General features: G+C 34.7%; 1 long non-coding RNA gene across 1 annotated transcript in view; it reads right to left on the reverse strand.

Moving 5' to 3' along the window:
- Positions 1-8299: 8299 nt before the first annotated feature.
- LOC310892446 overlaps positions 8300-20089 on the reverse strand; it is a 43029-nt gene continuing 31239 nt past the window's right edge. Inside the window, exon 3 of the long non-coding RNA XR_014578141.1 lies at positions 8300-8314. This is a non-coding gene — a long non-coding RNA (uncharacterized lncRNA). The remainder of the gene's footprint in view (positions 8315-20089) is intronic.

Genomic DNA, 20089 nt, shown 5'->3' on the forward strand with positions numbered 1-20089 from the left:
CGACTTGTTAGTGAACAGAGCCAAAAAGTCAAGCATTTGAATAAACGGTTCAACACAAAATTACTTACTGAATGCTATCTGATGTTATGGTCAAATACATCTGCTGCAGTTAGGCAGTAGATAGAGTGATTTAACACTGCATATAAATCACTGGGATTCAGTGAGTTGGTACCAACTGAAAGGCTGGCAACCATAAGAAGAATGCCAGTCTCCAAGTGTCACTTCTTCATTTACATCACATTGGTATTCAGACAGTGGCAAGCAACCCCAAAAGTGAATTTATTGCTACAAGAAAGTCAATATTTTACAATAACCGTAGGAATTTTGAAACAGTGATTTAAAAGACTATTTTGTGCAAACCATTTACTACTTTATACACATGTATATTGCTATTCATTCCCACAGATACCTACAACCATGGTAATTCTGCAAAGCTTCTTAATTTTAAACACTTGCTGTTTTATACAGTAAACTGCTAGTGTTTAGTTTAGTTAGTAAAACTGAGTTATTAGAGACCTCCTTGACTTTCCTAAAGCAATTATTTACTGTACATGGTTCATTTGTCTCTCTCTTTTTAATTTTCTTGGAACAACATTTCATTAGCTTTTTTTTCCCCTGAAATGTGCCATCAAGCACTCAAATCCAACCATCCTATTTTCTGTGAAAGTATCAGTCTTTCAAAGTACTACCCTTTTGAAAGTATAAGCAGGTTATACCAATAGAATGAAAAGGAAAGAACATTCAATTTTTTTTCCAGTTTCTTTGTAGTATGTGAAAAACAACAGATTTAAAATTTAAATACCTTTTTATACTTTCTAATTATCAGAATTAAGAAAGATTCTACTGAACACAAACACAAATTATATACAGAGGATTTCTTTACCATCAAGGTTTTTTTCTTCAGAAGAACCAGATTTCCTACATATGGCAAATACACTGATGATACTTAGCATTCTTGTAATTCAGACTTTACCAGATTATGTGTCTGTGACACTTAAACCATGATGAGTTGCCCTTATTTACTTAATTTGTCTTCTCAGGCTATGGATGGACCGAGCCTTCTACTGGCCTTTTGTATACATATCGATCAAATTTATTTAACTGTGTCCTTATAGATTTGTGACAGTATTCAGGACATGAGAACATATGCTTTTATTTGGTATTTGGGGAAAGAAAATCTTCATCAAAGGCACAAATCTATTCAGCAAAATTTGAACTCTATCCCATAGAAATATGTCTTACCTGACGGTATTTTTTGTCTTCGTTTTTTCTCAACCTATATTTCAGTAGATATTTCTGTAGCTGCAATATAGCAGCAGTAAAAGACAGCAATAATCCTTGTTTTTAGTAAAACAAAGTTTGCGATTTGTAAGAGGGTATATTAATTTTGGACAGAGAAGGGAGCATTTCTCAGCAGCTAATAATGGCAGCTCACAAGTCTGATTATGTCAGTGCTGGCTCCTTGAAAAGACCAACCAATATAATTGATCTTGTAACATTTAAAGGCTCTTCACTTCAAGCATATTTTATTGCTGTCTGGCTACAATTATGTTGACCAGAAGTGAGGCCAGCACTGGGGTTCAGAACTCTGAGGAAAATCAGTTCAGCATGTAACCACTTCACTCCTAATGGCAGAAGTTGCATGGGAAATTAATTTTCAGGATCACATTAAGTCAGACTGCAGAAACTATTGTGGGATTCACTTGGATAAAATTGCTTTAGCTACTGGAAAGATGAGTGTCAGTAATGATATTTATTAAGCAAAATGAATAGCGTTTGGAAGCCATGGAAACCAGAGGACTAAAATTGGGTAGGTGCACTAAGTGCAAGAGGGCACCAAGAGCTTTTAAGACAATCAAAGGATTTAAAGTACAAGGTCAGATTAGATAAATTAATAAGCATTTTTATCCATCTTCTTTCTCATAGAAGACAGCAAAGTAAAATTAACACAGAAAATACCATACTGTATAATCAAGGGGAAAAAAAAAAAAAAAAAAAAAACTCCAGTCCTACTATTTCCATCCTTTTAATATCAGAGTCAGTTAAGGTTCCAATATTTGTATGATTGAAAGCCCAAGTTATAATATAGATAGATACAGAAATATAGATATCAGAACAGAGACACAGAAGAAAAAAAAAAAAAAAGGTGAAAAAAAATGTGGAAAGGGAGAGGAGTGAGAGGGGGTAAATTAAAATAACCTGGCTAGAATTAGATTTTGGAAAAAAAAAAAAAAGTATAGAAATAGAACAAATATACAGAGCTACTTTATAGAGGTGTATAACATCTAAGTAAAAAAAAAACACTTGACAGAAATCAAATTAGCATAGATAATGGAATAAAAAAGATTTACAAAGACACTGGGCTTTGAATGACAGGTTTTTGTGTTGTTGGCTTTTTTTTATTATTTTCCTTTGGAAGACTACTTTACCCTAAATTTTTCAAAACTTATATCCATGTTTACCTTTATAACATGCTATTACTTCAGTTGACCATTGGAACTATTTGCACTGTGCAGTGTTAAAACCTTTAAAATACAAGTGAGAGAGATATAGAAGAAGGAAGAGACAAAAAAAAGTATATTTTTGAAAGGTCAACCAAGGCTACTGCTTTTGAAATGCAGCATTTTTTTATATTTTCTATTATGCTCAAATAATCATTTAACAACAACAACCACAAAGGCTGTATTACAATTGTTACTAAACAATTTTAAAATACATTTCATATACTTTGTACAGCGCAAAAGGAATAAATGGACAAATGCATGCACATAGCTTTTCTTCAAGCACTTGTATAGCATGTTTTAACTTGGAAATGAGTTATCAGTTTCTTTCACAGTGCATTTTATATTTTTTTATGGGCAATATAGTACTTACTGGATTCAATCTACTGTATTATTGGTCATATTATCTATAGGTATAATGGTGACATACCTTGCTTTCAAAATATGTGTTTAAATTCTACTTTATGAATTGATATGACTAAGTAGATAAGGAGCTTACAGATTTAAAAAAACAAACAAAAACAAATCAAAGTAAAAAAAAAAACAAACCAACTATTAATCCATTCAGATTTCCTCTGTAGCAAAAGAACAAAAAAAATAATCTTAATTCCAGCATGAGCAGTCAAAGTTAAAATGTCATTTACCTGTGTTTCATTTGAGGCCATATTACTCTATAAGGTGCAAATACAGTGAGAGTTAATCAAGCATACCTAGTATCTAATGCAGCTGACAGCTCTCTAAGATAATAGAAGTGGTTCATTTTACCCATTAGTGGGAACATTGTAAGGGTGAAATTGTCCTTTAATACTCAACTTCCATAAATAGGCCATCTGTTTTCCATTAGATCAATATGAATAAGTACTGAAATAAAGCCACACTCTTTCTCATTGGTTAACAAGAACATCCTTTACTATCCCCAGAATTTGTTAGCTAGTTCACCTTCAAAAACTCAGAGCATATCCCACTTTTATATGGCATATCCCCTTTCCTGGAACACCTGTATAGTGCAGCATATTCACATATTACCAGATTATAAACAACTCTGTTCAAAATGACAGCAAAAAATTAATATGTATGTGTGCATGCAGGTAGGGAAGAAAGATGCCTTCATCTGAGATATCCAATACTCATTAAAAAAATCACAGAATCACAGAATCATCTAGGTTGGAAGAAACCTCCAAGATCACCTAGTCCAACCTCTGACCTAACACTAACAAGTCCTCCACTTAACCATATCACTAAGCTCTACATCTAAACATCTTTTAAATAACACAGTACATTCTCAATGGCACAGTGACACTTTTCTCAACAGTTTGCCTCCAGGATTTTCTACCAGCTCCTAAAAGTCTTTAGATAATTTGGATGGGCAGGACTGGATAAGACATTTTTCTTCCATACCTTTCACACTATGACACCAGTAAGATTACACTATACAGAAGAGTCACCACTCCCATGACAGTTCATTAAGAGAACATATCTTGCAGTCAGAGTTGGCTGACTCTCTTCTCAAGCTCCCAAACTTTCAGTGCTCCCTGGACTAGTGTAAATGCTCCCATTAACTGGATATTATACTAATCAGGTCATTTATTGTTGTTGTTTTTTATATTTTTATTTATTTTCTTAATTTCTCTTTAAGGAATTGAACAGGTCCAGTGAACAAATTAGATCCCTGCGAGAAAGGTAGAAAAACATAGTTCTTATGTATGTATGTACGTACACATACATAAGTATAAATGCATATATATATATGTATAAGAGGTCACAAAGTATAATTAACTGTAGAGAAGAGGACTGGAAAAAAATAAAAAAGAGGAGATGGGGAGAATAAGGGAAGATATAAAATAAGTGGGTCTCTCTTCATTATTTGTGAAGGTATGTTCAGGTTTTGGCTGAGATAGAATTAATGTTCTTCATAGAGACTAATATGATGCTATGTTTTGGACTTACAATAAAAATAGTGTTGATAACATGCTGATGTTTTAGTTTTTGCAAAGCAGTTCTTGCACGGAGCCAAGGTCTTTTCATCTTCTCATGCCAGCGAGGAGGCTGGGGGCAGGAGGGGACAGAATCAGCACAGCTGACCCAAACTGGCCAAGGGGATATCCTGTACCATATGGCATCATGTTTAGCATTAAAATCTCAAGTAAACAAGGAGGAGGAAAAGGAGACATCTGGAGTGATGGCATTTGACTTCCCAAGTAACTGTTAATGCGATGTATCCTGCTTTCCTGGAACTGGCTGAACACCTGCCTGCCAATAGGTAGTAGTGAGTGAATTACTTGTTTTGTTTGCTTTCGTGCACTACTTTTACTTTATTTATTAAACTGTCTTTCTTTCAACCCATGGGTTTTCTCATTTACCTTTCCATTTCTTTCCCCCCATCCCGCTGTGGGGGAAGTGAGTAAATGGCTGTGTGTTGTGCACAGCTGCCTGCCGTGGTTAACTCACAACAAGATGTATTCAGACACATTGTCTTTTTCTTCTCCTATGGAGGAGAATCCTCGTGAACTAATGAAAGAAGTAATTAATTTTGTAATTTGTTTTAGCCACAAACCAGCACTGTGACCTCCAATGTCCTTTTCCACTGGCCAAGTTATGAAGGCTTCATCTGATTCATTCTGTGGTAACCTTCCAGACTGGCATCTACCTTTGTGACAATGAAGCCTGATTATTGCCACTGCCTGCTCTCAACCTTGCAGCTTGTTCAGGGTGCTATAATGTGATCGCTAAGTGACTTAGGCAAACCTGAATCTAATGCCAGCATCCCTTGCTCTTACTACTATTTCTCTGAAGATTTATTGACATTTGTTAATGTCAAATAAAACCCATACTGCAGCACTCTGTAAAGCCCTTGCTGCACAGAATAAGGAAGAGCTTGTCTTCCCTTCCATCTCAAAAGTACACAAATTCTACTTTTTCTAATTTGCCTTTCCTCCCCACTCTAGCTTCCTTCTTGGATACTTTGAATGAGGCAGACCTTAGATACAACACACAGCTTTAAACTTTGTCTGACAGGAAGCAGCTGAAGTAATTATTATACATGCCTTCTAATTATATTTCAATATGGAACTGATAAATTTCGTGGGGCAGCTCTTCAGCTGGTATAAGTCATCATAGCATCTTTAGTTTCAATGAACATTTTTAATTTTACAGTAGATGGCTCTTCTGTTATTTACCATATTTAGTACTGCTATTCAGCAACTCAAGTACTGCTTTTGAAGCTCTGATTGAAATTACTGCTCATTACAGTCTCTGCCATTTCTTAAATACAATCATCCACATAAAATGCACAAACAGTAACATGCACAAATATTTTATCATTTTATCTCTTTCAATATTATTATTTTTTTTTTCCCCAGTAAGATTCCATATGACCTGGTGCATCTAATTCTATATGGTTTAGCTATTTGGCCAATTCTCCTCACTGTTCTGCATTTCACAGCTCAGGTTTCTGTGTTTTTAGAGGAACTTTTTCCTCCTTTTCATTCTTGTAATTTTTAACCTCAGGAAGATCAATTCAGAAATATTAAATTATACCCATCTTACTACCCATCTTTATTCAGATAAAACTGATATTTTCCCTAGATTGCTGTCCTTTAGTGTGAGAACCATCTCAGTTAACTTTGCCAACTGAAGTTTAGATGTCCACTCTAATTAAGGCATCCAGCTCCTCTTGTCACCAATGGAAGGAGACAAATTGACATAAATAACCTTTCAGAGCCATCTTTCCCTCTCCATAGATTACAGGGCAAAGAGATCTAGGCAAAGGTACAATTTATAATAATAATAATTATTATTATTATTATTATTAATAATATAATAAACCACAGCGAAAGAACGGAGTAAATGTCTCTACTGTTGCCCTGCAGCACAATGGTCAGTGTTTTTAATCAGGAGGGCTTTGTTCTCATCTCTCCAAATCCACTCAGCTGAAGTACTCCATTTTACATAGAAGACTTCAATTCAAGTTGGAGAAGGTGATACACACTGCCTCATTCAACAGCCCTAATCAGTCAGTATCTGAGACACTCTCATTTTCATTAGTGCAGCCTTAAGGGAGTACTTAAATATGCTAAGCAAAACAAGAGAACTTCACCTGAACAGATTTTAACCTTTAATACAGTATTCCATAAGATTCAGTCCTTTCAGGGAGCAAATACAACAAAGCCGTGTGTCATCAGTCATGACTGCTGCATTCACTGGTACAGGGGAGAAAAACGATACGACATTTTGTGAATGAAGCATTTTTCTAAACTGAGGCTGCATGGCTATTTCGTAACAAGCTACAAAATAATCTAAAGTATTATCTTTATGAATATACATTTAAAAATACATAAAACAAAGGATCCACTTCTAATGTCTTTCTATCATTGGTGAGAATCCCTCCCTTTGATCAATAAAAGTAAAATCCATTCCCACTGAAATGACAGTGGGAAATCTCCAAAATAAACAACATTACATGCAAATGAATTCTGAAGAAAATGTAGTCAGTAACTGCTCAAAAAGTTGACCTGTTGATCAGCAACATCATTTTTCTAATTTGACTTTTCATATGGTTTCAGATTGCCTTTATCCACTGTAAAATGCTTTTGCCAGAAGAATGTAGATTTTGATAGACAGTAGAAACTCAGTGCTACAATAGATATTATGATTTTAATAAGCTAGTCCTTTTCAAAGCAAACAAAATAACCAAGTTCTTTCTGACAACTGAAAAAAATGTCAGATGCAAAAAGGAATCTCCAGCTTCAGAACACACCAGCTAGAGATCTAGCCTCACTTAACAAAAAATCAGCACCATTACCACAGAATAGGCTCATAATTGTAAATTTAATTCATTTTCTTTCTACTTTCTAGACCAATGTGTTTATCAGATAGTAGGGAGAAAATACAGCTAAATTTAAAATACAGCATAAGGAGAAGGCAAAGAGAAAGCAGAAGGTCTTAGTACAAAAAGTAATGCCTTACAACAGTTCTTGGCCTAGCTTTTTAATCTGTTATTCAGTTCTGACCATATATAATCTTACATTTTAATATATTTAATTTAAATAATTTAATATAAAATATCTGTACTTTTCGTATAATATAAAGATAAGTATGGAAAATACAAAAATGGAATGTTTTAAATTAAATTCTGCAAATACAATTTGTCTAGTAGTGATACCAGATAGCTCACATTTGTATCATATCTCTTCTTAGATAACTACCACACATTTAATATCCTATGGCCATAGACAACAAAAAATTAAAGGCTCAATCTTTATGTAATTAAATAACAAAATCCCTATACATATCAGAACAGAAACTCCTAGGCCTGAAAGGACATTTATCCTACTTACTGCAGGTCCTACTTACCTTGTCATGGTATGATATGAATTACTGTTATCCCTGCAGTAAGCTGAATTTGTGTTAGTAAGATAGAAAGTTTGTATCAATTACACAACCAACTCCGTACAGTGCATTACAGGATCAAGGCTTCAGCATTTTAGTGTGTAGGATAGATAAACATTACTCTTTTTAAACATGCAGCACAAGCATTTATGACCCTAAGAATTTTTCATCATGACTGCAGATAGCCAGTTAAAACAGCAATGGTGCTAGAAGGAGAATTTTGTCTTTCCTTTACCATAAATTCTAGATTTGTACAGCAAATTGAGATGACATCTGCCCAGATCCCTAATGCAAAGACTCTTTTTCTACCAAGACAGCTTGTAGATGGTTCCTTGTTTTGCTTCCATCAGACACCTCACAGGCTACTTCCTTAGCCTCCTCCAAGGCAGGATCTTTGCCATTTCCTGTTTTGTCCTTCTTCACCCCTGTTTCAAAAAAGAACAACACAAGCTCATTATTAGCCTTTCTCACAAAAGAGAAATGCCTGCAGCCCATTTCCAGCCTTGCTCTCAATCTTATAATACTTAGCTTTACATCTGAAAACTGCTTCAGCAGCATCCTGGGCATGTACTGTAACAGCAAGAAGGCTCAGAAACACTCGGTTGAGAAACACTCAACCGAGAAACACGCTATCAGAAACACTCCTTACTATGAGCTCTTTTTCACAGAGCTTATGAAATATAGCATTTGCAATTATCTTGTGCCTTCTGTTTCTGAAGTAACTCAACAGAAATATGAAAGAAAGAGTGCCACTGATTTAGTTGTGTGATTTTTTTTGTTTGTTTGTTTTAACTACATTTTCACTGAGATACTAGACATGGTCCTGTTCTCCATCACATTTTAGCATATACATCTATTTTCTGATACTTTTGTTTTGTTTTGTTTTGTTTTGTTTTGTTTTGTTTTGGCAGACACTGAAACTAAATTCTTTCTAATATGTCATCCATGTAGTGTGGAATACAATATGCATGTCCCAGTGTTTTGGTCCCTCTTCAACTTTCTGCTGTCACAGAGGCATTGTACATATTTAGAGATTTTCTTCTACACTACTAGTTCTGTCTTCTTGACATAAAATTGATTTTTGTCATCCTGATACATGAACCAGAATAGTTCTCTTGCTCCACTGCTCTAGAGTTTACAATGCCATCAGCCACAGTTTCAGAAGAGCATGACTTTTAGGGACATTAGAATAACCATGACAGAAGCAGTTTCATTATATAATAATAATATTTAATAATAATATTTAATAATAATAATAATAAATAATTCTGCTAAGTTACAGATATCTATTCTTTGCTGCATTTAGTGTACACTGTCCAAGGAAGTATAAACCTTATAAACCTTATTGCTGTTTGTAATAAATAGATTTCTGCTAAGTTACAGATATTACAGACATCTTTTTTTTTTTTTTAGCCCTTCTTGCGTACACCAAATTTTGGTTTATATAACAAAATAGATCAATTCCTGTGAATAAACCTTTTTCCTTATTTCTCAAAATCCCAAGTCAACAATCAATCTCTATTAACCTTTTTTTTTTTTTTTTGTATACAAAAATATTTAGGATATCTAAAGCAATCGAGAAGAAAACAATGTTGATTCACCTAATAGGTGTAGTTTCATAGCTATTTGCCTTGTTTTTAATCACTAAATGGGGAAAATTTGGTTTAATATTGTCTCCTATGTCTGTTTTAATCTACATATTTTTTCCAACAATATACATTAATGTTGTGATAAAGTCTGTGTTTAATGTCCAAAAACATCTGAAAGCTAGAAAACACATTACTGAGTCCAACATAATTCTCCACTTTAAAGACGGTTATGAGGAATGGGGTAGGGATATCACACTATTTTTTCTGTAGTTTTTTCAGCCCAGAAATTTTTTGAAGTAACATTGGTCATGTCTTTATAAGGAGAAAAAAAAAAAAAAAAAAAAAAGTAACCCAGTACACTGGTTCTTTGCTTGAAGTTGGTACCTAAGGAAGAGTAAAATTCTAAAAACCAACACAGTTCTCATGGCTGTGCCCAAATGAAAATTTACTAATCTCAGATGAACTCCACTCCAAGTATGTAATTGGAGAACCATATACACTGAATGCTGTTTAGATGCATAAACAGTTAAACACTCGAATAAACATTTACCAGCATCTAAATGTTTGGAATGACAAAAATAGTTTTACAATTATAAAAAATAACTCAGGTTGCCCATTTAATGTCATGTGCTAACAAGGTTATTTTTTAGAAGGTAGCACTGTTTACAGATATTGTCCCAGATTAAAAATCTGCCCAACAAATCTGGTGGCCTTTTGTGATGGGGTTACAACATTGGTGGATAGGAGGAGAGCAACTGACATCACCTACCTGGACTTGTGAAAAACTTTTGACACTCTCCCCCATATAATATCTTTGTCTCTAAACTGGAGAGGCACATATTTGATGGATGGACCACTCGATGGATAAGGAATTGTCTGAATGATTGCACTCTGAGATGTGGTCAACAGCTCAATGTCCAAGTGGAGATCAGTGATGAGTGGTGTTCTTCAGGGGTTGATATTGGGACCCTCAGCAAATTTTCCAATGACAGCAATCTGTATGGTGCAGTCAACACACTGAAAGGAAGGGATGCCATCCAGAGGGATGTGGACAGGGACAGGCTTGAGAGGTGGGCCTGTGCAAACTTGATGAGGTTCTGGGTGATGAGGCATCAGGGTCAGCACAATCCTGAGCACAAATACAGGCTGGGTGGAGAACATGTTGAGAGTAGCCCTGAGGAGGACCTGTGAGTGTTGGTTGATGAGAAGTTCAACATGAGCTTGCAAAGTGCGCTTGCAGCTCACAAAGCCAACTGTATCCTGGATTACATCAAAAGAAGCATGGCCAGCAATGCAAGGGAGGTGATTCTCCTCCTCTACTCTGCTCTCATGAGACCCGACCTGGAGTGTTGCATTGAGCTCTGGGGCCCCCAGCACAAGAAGGACATGAACAAGTCCAGAGGAGGGCTATGAGCATGATCACATGGTTGGAGTACCTCTCCTATGGAGACATGAGTTATTCAACTTGGAGAAGAGAAGTAGGGAGTGTAGTGATAGGAGAAACAGTAATGATTTTAAACTAAAAGAGGTTAGATTTAGATTAGGTATAAGGAAGAAATTGGTTACTGTGAGGGTGGTGAGACACTTGGACAGATTGCTTATAGAAGCTGTGGATGCCACACCCTTGGAAGTGTTCAAGACCAGTTTGGATGGGCCTTTGAGCAATCTGGTCTAGTGGGAGGTGTCCCTGCCCATGGCAGAGGGGTTGGAATTAGACGTTCTTTAAGGTCCCTTCCAACCCAAGCCATTCTATGATTCTATGATTCTGTAAGACTAATCACATTTACTCAGCTCTTTTATGTTATCAATTATTTTAGTATCTTTACCCCTGAAACCATGTTAGACCTGACTATAATATTCGATCTTGTAAATGGAAGATGAAGTCTGTTTTCTTCTAGTAAAGTCTATCCAAATAGGACTGGCTTTTCTTTAGAGAACAAGTACAAACCTTGCCCCAGGTGTTCCTTGACCACAAACATCTATGGGATTTTAATTTGAGTTATTTATGCATCGTTCTATTTTCCTAGTATAACATAAACCAGCAATAGAACATTTAATTTATACTGCATATCCATACATGTAGAATTGCAGTGTATTTTTTGATTCAGAGTTCTGATGAAGATTTAGCAGTCAAAATATTTCTTACACATTTCTAGACAAAAACTGCACATCTGCATATATAACACAGGAACAACTCCAATGAGTTTTATGTATAAATCAGGACAGCAAAACAGGTCTTGCAACAGGAACACGTTTGCAGCCTCATTTTAACAAGGCAATAAGACCATTATTAATTAATATGGTTGCTAAGTGTTTTTTCTGAGGAAGAGAAGCAAAGTGATGTAAAAGGTTTGGTAATACTGGGGAGGCATACACCTTATCTGGGCATATTTAAACAACAATGAAGACTAGTTTAGTCAATTGTCCTGGCTGATCAACAAACAGATGAGGCCTTGAAAGCTAAAAGACAGGGCATGCATGCCCTTTTTGAACTGATCTGCAAAGCCATTACTGTCTTCTTAGGCATATTTCTCTTACAGGCCCACATCAAGCAAGACACATATCAGATGTCAATCAAACAGGATCCTTCTATATGTAAAAGAGTGCTGGCAGGGCATTCTCAGTGAAGTGTCCTTAATCTGAAACAGCCCAAATCTAATGCCCTTGAGGGCATGCTGCAGACATATCTTTTTCATAGACCTGCTGAAGCAGCAAACTTGAGCCAGGGGTGATATATTGTGAAAATGGAGAAACTTTCATCTTCATTATTTTCTTCTTAAATGGTGATTGAATATTACGAGATGTTGTAGATTGCCATTAAGTTCAGCACACTGATTGACTGTGGTTGTTTTTTTGTTGGGGGTGGTGGTGGTTGGTTGGTTGGTTGGTTTTTCACTTATCAAGAATATCTAATATGTTAAATTGAAGTTTTTTGTCATTTTATAATTTTAAATCAGTGATAAATGTGTACTTTCTTGGAAGATTATGGTTGAAGTGTTGGTATAGGAAAATAAATTATATACCTGTAACATGAAAAAAAATGTTACTAGCATATCATACAGCACAATGTGGCAATATAAAATATATTTTTATTTTCCATTTCATTTTCTGTCCTTTACCTATCTTTTGATACTGCAAATATCAAAACTTTTTACAAATATCAAAACTTTTTGCAAATATCGAAACAAAGCTACTTTTCTAAAGCTATGTTTATTCTACTAAATTGAGAAACATTCCCGGGTTCCCTTGTGAGTGTACAATTTAGCCTCCTCAAAGTCCATGTTGTGAGAAGGGAAGAGAGCAGTAGCATGAGCAGTCACACATACAGAGTAGCTACCACAGTAAGAAAACATGAATGAACTTGACTTGCAGTCACTCTGTACTCTTCCTGGCTACTGTGCTGTGAAAATGAGGTCACACAGCAAATGAGGATGGACTCAGCCTGGAAGTGTTTGCATGACCAGAGTTAAGCACATATGTTTTCTGTGTTTTCGGAACTAGAGGTTTAGTTTGTGAACATTAGGCTGTTACAGTCTTTAAAGCCATTAGTGTTCTTTTCCCACTTTCACCCTAAGGCAAATTTTGCATGAGAACCACAATTTCCTTTCTCTTGGTATAGTGAGTTAGTGCCCAACATATTGAGAGTTACCATAAAGAAATAATAACATAACTTTCAACTACAGATACTCATAAAGATTTTCTTTAAAAAGTCCACTTTCACCTTTCCCCAAAAAACTTTCCCAGAGGACTGCAGTAGGATTTGGCAAATTATTTTTGTGAAAAGGAAAATTAAATAAATTATTCAGAGAAGGTATCAGAATGGTATGTTACATGTTTAAGACATTGCTGTCAAAAAGTAATGTACATCTGTACATAGAGCTTATTTCTGCCTGATTATCTGTTTTACTAAAAATCCCACTGAAAGTGATATTTGAAAAGAGGAGAGGAGAGGAGAGGAGAGGAGAGGAGAGGAGAGGAGAGGAGAGGAGAGGAGAGGAGAGGAGAGGAGAGGAGAGGAGAGGAGAGGAGAGGAGAGGAGAGGAGAGGAGAGGAGAGGAGAGGAGAGGAGAGGAGAGGAGAGGAGAGGAGAGGAGAGGAGAGGAGAGGAGAGGAGAGGAGAGGAGAGGAGAGGAGAGGAGAGGAGAGGAGAGGAGAGGAGAGGAGAGAAAAAAGAAAAGAAAAGAAAGGAAAAGAAAAGAAAGGAAAAAAGAAAGGAAAAGAAAGGAAAAAAGAAAGGAAAAAAAGGAAAAGAAAGGAAAAGAAAGGAAAAGAAAGGAAAGGAAAAGAAAGGAAAAGGAAAGGAAAGGAAAGGAAAGGAAAGGAAAGGAAAGGAAAGGAAAGGAAAGGAAAGGAAAGGAAAGGAAAGGAAAGGAAAGGAAAGGAAAGGAAAGGAAAGGAAAGGAAAGGAAAGGAAAGGAAAGGAAAGGAAAGGAAAGGAAAGGAAAGGAAAGGAAAGGAAAGGAAAGGAAAGGAAAGGAAAGGAAAGGAAAGGAAAGGAAAGGAAAGGAAAGGAAAGGAAAGGAAAGGAAAGGAAAGGAAAGGAAAGGAAAGGAAAGGAAAGAAAAGAAAGAAAAGAAAAGAAAAGAAAAGAAAAGAAAAGAAAAGAAAAGAAAAGAAAAGAAAAGAAAAGAAAAGAAAAGAAAAGAAAAGAAAAGAAAAGAAAAGAAAAGAAAAGAAAAGAAAAGAAAAGAAAAGAAAAGAAAAGAAAAGGAAAGGAAAGGAAAGGAAAGGAAAGGAAAGGAAAGGAAAGGAAAGGAAAGGAAAGGAAAGGAAAGGAAAGGAAAGGAAAGGAAAGGAAAGGAAAGGAAAGGAAAGGAAAGGAAAAGAAAAGAAAAGAAAAGAAAAGAAAAGAAAAGAAAAGAAAAGAAAAGAAAAGAAAAGAAAAGAAAAGAAAAGAAAAGAAAAGAAAAGAAAAGAAAAGAAAAGAAAAGAAAAGAAAAGAAAAGAAAAGAAAAGAAAAGAAAAGAAAAGAAAAGAAAAGAAAAGAAAAGAAAAGAAAAGAAAAGAAAAGAAAAGAAAAGAAAAGAAAAGAAAAGAAAAGAAAAGAAAAGAAAAGAAAAGAAAAGAAAAGAAAAGAAAAGAAAAGAAAAGAAAAAAGAAAGCATATTCCTTAATATTGCAAAACTACTTAGCCATTTTTGCTGTTATTTTCCAAAATGATTCAACCCAGAGTAGACATCTGGCATGGAGCACATCAGCATGAACAGTTTAAATATGGCAATTACAAGGAATTCAAAACAGGGTCTCAAAGGGAAAGTTTTTGGTCAACCTTAGCTAAAAGCATTTAGTGGAACTAAAATAATAAGAATCTGTAAAATTAAAATCTGTATCACATATAGTTGAAGAGACCCGTACGGTTTCCTCAAGGCCTATTCATGTGTACATAATTAGAGTACTCGTTTAGAAAAATCTTTGAAAAAAAAATAAATCTTTAGGCAAAAGGTTTAAAAAAAAACAACTGTGAAAGCTGTCACTTTTTAGAGCATAGCATATCTACTCCTTCTAAACTTATTTTCAGAGTTCAAAAGACTATCTTTGGCTAATTACCTGCCAAATGCAATACTATTGTTTGAATTGTAGTTATCTTTATTTAGTTGAAAAAAAACTTTTTTTTTTCTAAATGGTTTCTCTAAACTTCATTATTTTGTGACATTTTGTAACATGCTACATAAGAGCTCCTGGATACAATTAGAAAAAAAAAAAAAATTCCATTTATCTTAGGAGTCAAAAGAATTTTAAACTTTAACACAGGAATGCTATGAACTAATTTCCGATGGAGGGAATTTTTCTCTGAATTTTTATTAATTGTAAAAGCTGAGAGTAAGGATTTGGAGCCATAATGCACATCATTTTCAAGGCAATCTCATTCCCTTTCATTGAGTTATTTCCAAAATCTCTTCATAAGGACACAGAGATATCTTCTGGACATTTAGACTGCACCTGCAAGCACTCTTCTGGCAAGGAGCATCAACATTTGCATGAACTTACTTCATTAATGTTATTGTTATTTTCAGAACCTTCACAAAATGGTCATTTTTGCAAACTTGAAACATTTGCAGTTACAAGCGGCCTTCAATTCCCCTGTGTCTCTTTCTGTCATACTAATCACACGTATTTAGGCTTTGGGAATGTCTTTTAGATCAGTTCTGGAATAGATGTAATCTTTTACCCTTTCTAACTTCATATTTTTTAGAAAAATATAAAGCTACTAAACAGCTGCTGTTTATTTTGATATCCAGTTCTTGTAGACTTGGAATAATGCATGTGTTTGTTCAGCCCAGAAGATTTATTTGGAATGCCACAGATAATTTGTCAATTTGCAATATATTGATCTGCAGCTGAAGCTGGTTACTTCTAGTGTCCAGGATAATGTCTTTTTCACAATATATTGAGACAATCCCGAAAGACAGACTAAAAAGCTCCAGCAGTATTATCATCTTAACCAGAAAAACACTATTAAAAATAATAACTGATTTGTCCACACCTAAGGTCTCTTGGCAAAAAAATAAAAAAAGAAATATTAATAATAATTAATAATAATAATAATAATAAATCAGTACTTTTTTTTTTTTACCCTGGATTAGAAAGAAAATATTTGTAAAGAAAAGTGGGGCTTTCTGTTTTGGTTTGATTTGGTTTTACCTTGTAGATACTTATGAAATATTTTCACTATGAAATAATTACCTAAATGTGTCTCTCAAGTCCTCAGCACTTTTGCTCAGTTGGTATTAGGGCTCTTAAAATGAAAGAACTAGGATGACTGCTTCTCCCAATTTAAAAATGGGAAACATCAACAGAAAAAGCTATTTACTGGGCTATACTAAACCAGCACACTATACTGTGCAGAAAATGAATTTTAATTTTCACAAAATTGCTTAGTAGGTTGGTTTGCTCAGCCAAGTAATTCTCTTGGTTAATAGCTTTTGGGGAGATTTTGCCATTACAGATATATTGGAATTCATATTCTGCAATAAAAATACAAATGTTTTTTAATTCAAGACCTGGTTAAAGCAATTTTGTTATAGACATAACTATTGCAGCTCTTTTTTCAGTGTTAAGGTGTTAGTTGGATCCCTTAAGATTTAAAATAGATCCAAAATATTCAAGATACAATTCCACAAGAAAAGTAGTTAGGCATTTTCCATCTTAATCCATTGATATTTAAATATTTCATGACATCCTCTACTTTTCACAGAAGTACATTATATTTTCAAGGTGCTATTAAATCATCTGTGAAACATTCTAGTGGAAGGCTTTGCAGAATCTTAACTATGGAAAACTAAGAAATAATTGTTGTGGCAAATTTTCACCTTTAAGTGAGTATAAAAAGAAACAATTTATTATTAATTATTATTACACATCAAGACATCTGAACAGCTTTCATACCAGCATCTGAATTTTTGAATGCTAACTTCCCAAAACTTTCTTAATAACTTTAAGCATTGGGAAAATTTTCTGTCTTCCAGGGATATAATCACAGTGTGCACTTACATCTTCAAATGCTTTTTTGGATTTAGGTTCAGATTTCTTTTCATTGTAAATAGACATCTAATATGGGTCAGATAAATGTTAAATGTGCCTAAGGTCATTTTCTCAGATGTGGACTTCGGTGCTATAAATGTTTAAAGTTAGATGAGATGAATACTTCCCTGCAACAGGCTTTCTGGTTTCTCAGATTCGATTAAGAATTTTTTTTTTCCTGTGATTTCTGGCTACTTAAACAATTACAGAATTACTTCATCTGACCTTTGTGATATACCATTATAAGTATGTATATATATATAATGCACGTATTAGCATATGCTGGTTTTCTGCAGTAAAATTAAAGCATCCAAGATATTTTTACCTTATGTTTTAAATTAGAACACTACATGTATACATATATTTATTCCTTCATCTTCATTATGCTGACAGTGATGTCAATAGTATTTTGGAATGTAAGAATTTTTTAAGCAAATTGTGATAACCCATATTTTATAGGAATTCAAACTATTTACGAATCTGTCCCAGCAAAATGGCCTTTAAAAGATGCACAAGCTGGCAAAACTTCCCTTGCTTTTCCTAGAACATTTTAATATGCCTTCAATTTTCCCAGCTCCTTCTCCCGTCCCATGCATTTCTGATTAAATTTAAACCATTCAGTAATTATAAATGACTGAAGTCAGGTGTTCTCTATTCATACATTTCTTCATAAATTTGCTGATCTGGGCACTTCTGGGTTATTAATGCCTGTTTTCTTTCCATGTACATGAAATGAGTGGTCTTTTTTTCCTACCAATTTCTTTAATATTTTTTGCTTCAAAAGTCTGAGCTTACCTTTCTCACTTTCTCAATATATATATATATATATTTATAATGCTGTCCTTCTTTATAACATTTTTCCTCATATTCTGTCATTTTCACTTGTAAAAAGTCTTGAACAATATTTCACTGTTTTCCCATTTCAGTAGTACAGTAAAATTTCAGTCAATCTGTTTGCATGAATTATTGCTTACCAAGGGAACAGAAAATCAGTCACTTACTAACTGCTGAAATCACTCAGGTTATGTAATATAATTTTATTATGACTAGGAGACACAAAGTGTTTCAAGACATAGATGCCCTACCAAAAACGTCTCCAAACTTTTTCAAGATTTTGTAATTTCCCTAGTGATCATTATTGTAACCTTGTTTGACTTCAGCTAATGCACTTCAAATCAGGTTTCAGTTTTTCTATCCGTGTGATGACAAAAACGTCTCCCCTTGTAAAGCATTCTACACGCAATTTGTTGAAAGTCAGCCAAGAAAGCTAACTAGCTAACTAGCAGGCATGAATTGTTATCAACAGTTGTCTTCCCCACAAATTGATAAAAAAAATAAAATAATAAAAAAAAACTATGATTTTTTTCACAGAAAAAAAATTCAGAAGGGTTGATTTAGAAATTTCTAAATGCTTTGTTAGAACAAAATAAAGCAAATTGTCTGGCAATAGGTTTTCTCTCTTGGAACTGCTACAGCACCTCAGGTATCCTTGATATTTAATGATGTCCCTTTTAACACAATTTTACTGGCCAGGATTACATCTTCCCAGAAAATGTTCTCATTAATCCATTATGAGCCTGAAGGTCCAATTCAGCCTGAAGGTCCTCAGGTATATCTATATTGAAATGCCTGCAGTTCATCTGCAGGGGCAGTGGCAAACAACTCCTTCATCTCCTTCCCCAAACCGTGTGAGGTCTACCAGTCTATATTGTTCAGTTAGACACAGCCTGAAATGAAGAATTCTATACTTTTCTTCTTCCAATGTGAACTAAAAAAGCTGTTTAGGAAATTGTATTTTTTATAACTATTCCCTAATTTACTCTTGTACTTTCCAAAGTCCATAGAAGGGCTACTGAAATTCTGCAACAAAAATTGCTATCAGAATGCTAAGGTTGAATTTCCAATTTATGCAGTCCTACTTCAGAGCATTTTTAAAATGTTAGGTACTGTGAGAGAATTAGGTGAATGAATACCTGGTTGCTAATCCTTGGTTTATTAATTTTAAGTGAAGAATTAGATGTCTATTACTACCAAGAATGGCAGAATTTTGTCTTCTACAGAGCTTTCCTACAGAATTTAGTCTCCTCTTTGCCTTAACGATACTCCAACAGGACTTTGTATATGTAAAATGACCCACCTAAAATGACAGTCTTGCAACCTAATTTTGGGCATCTAACTTATGCACTAACTCATCTGCCCCAGCTTTTGTCATTTAAAAGATGTCCATCTAAATGATCCACTGCATCAGCAGGTGGGGAGGAGGAACTGAAGTGATGCATCTAAAACTATCTAAAGCATTTGTCTGAGGGTGGGGAATAACTAGCCTAGACTAAGAACAGTTAGATTGCATATAAAATTAGGTCCTTAGTTGTTCCAGTTCAGGCATTCTGAATCATCCTCTGAATCACGATGTTTTTCAACATTGGCCATGTACCGTTTTATAGAGAAAATAGCTAAAAATTAAGTGTTCAGCTTTTAAATGCCTGAAGTCATGGCAAATAAGTCCACATTTGAGTAATCTCTTGTAAAGAGCATTTAGTCATGTTGATTAACTGCCAAAATTTGCAAAAAAAAATCTTTTGTTACAAAAAAAATTCTTTTGAAGTGTAATTCTTATCCTATACCACATGTTATTCCCTCTGATATGAAAGTGCTTTTACTTACTTTCCCATAGAGGTCATGGCTTTGACAGTATTGGCAAGGAAGGATGTGACTAGGAGTAAAGGAAACATAATGCTACTTCACATCTATTTGAGGTCCCTAACAGATTTGCACCTTCCAGGCAGAGGACATCTGAGAGGTGGTTTCAGCCTGCCAGTGGTACCCGTGACTCTAGGGCTATAGTGACAGGAACAATCCACAAAAAGATACAGGACTAGCTGCATGGATTTACTGTGACTACACAGTGCATTCCTGTGGCACTGACACCTGCACTGTTTTTGTAAGCACTTAAGTGATGACATTAACACTTAAGTGGATGACATAATTGCATTTTTTTTCATATTTTCAGTGTCATTGGCTGCATTTTAGCTTTTCATAAAGCATGAGTTTCAGTCCATTATGCATATTTGCAGTAAAAAAGGAATAAAC

Source organism: Anser anser (genome assembly GCF_964211835.1).
Source record: "Anser anser genome assembly, chromosome: 1".
NCBI lineage: Eukaryota > Metazoa > Chordata > Aves > Anseriformes > Anatidae > Anser > Anser anser.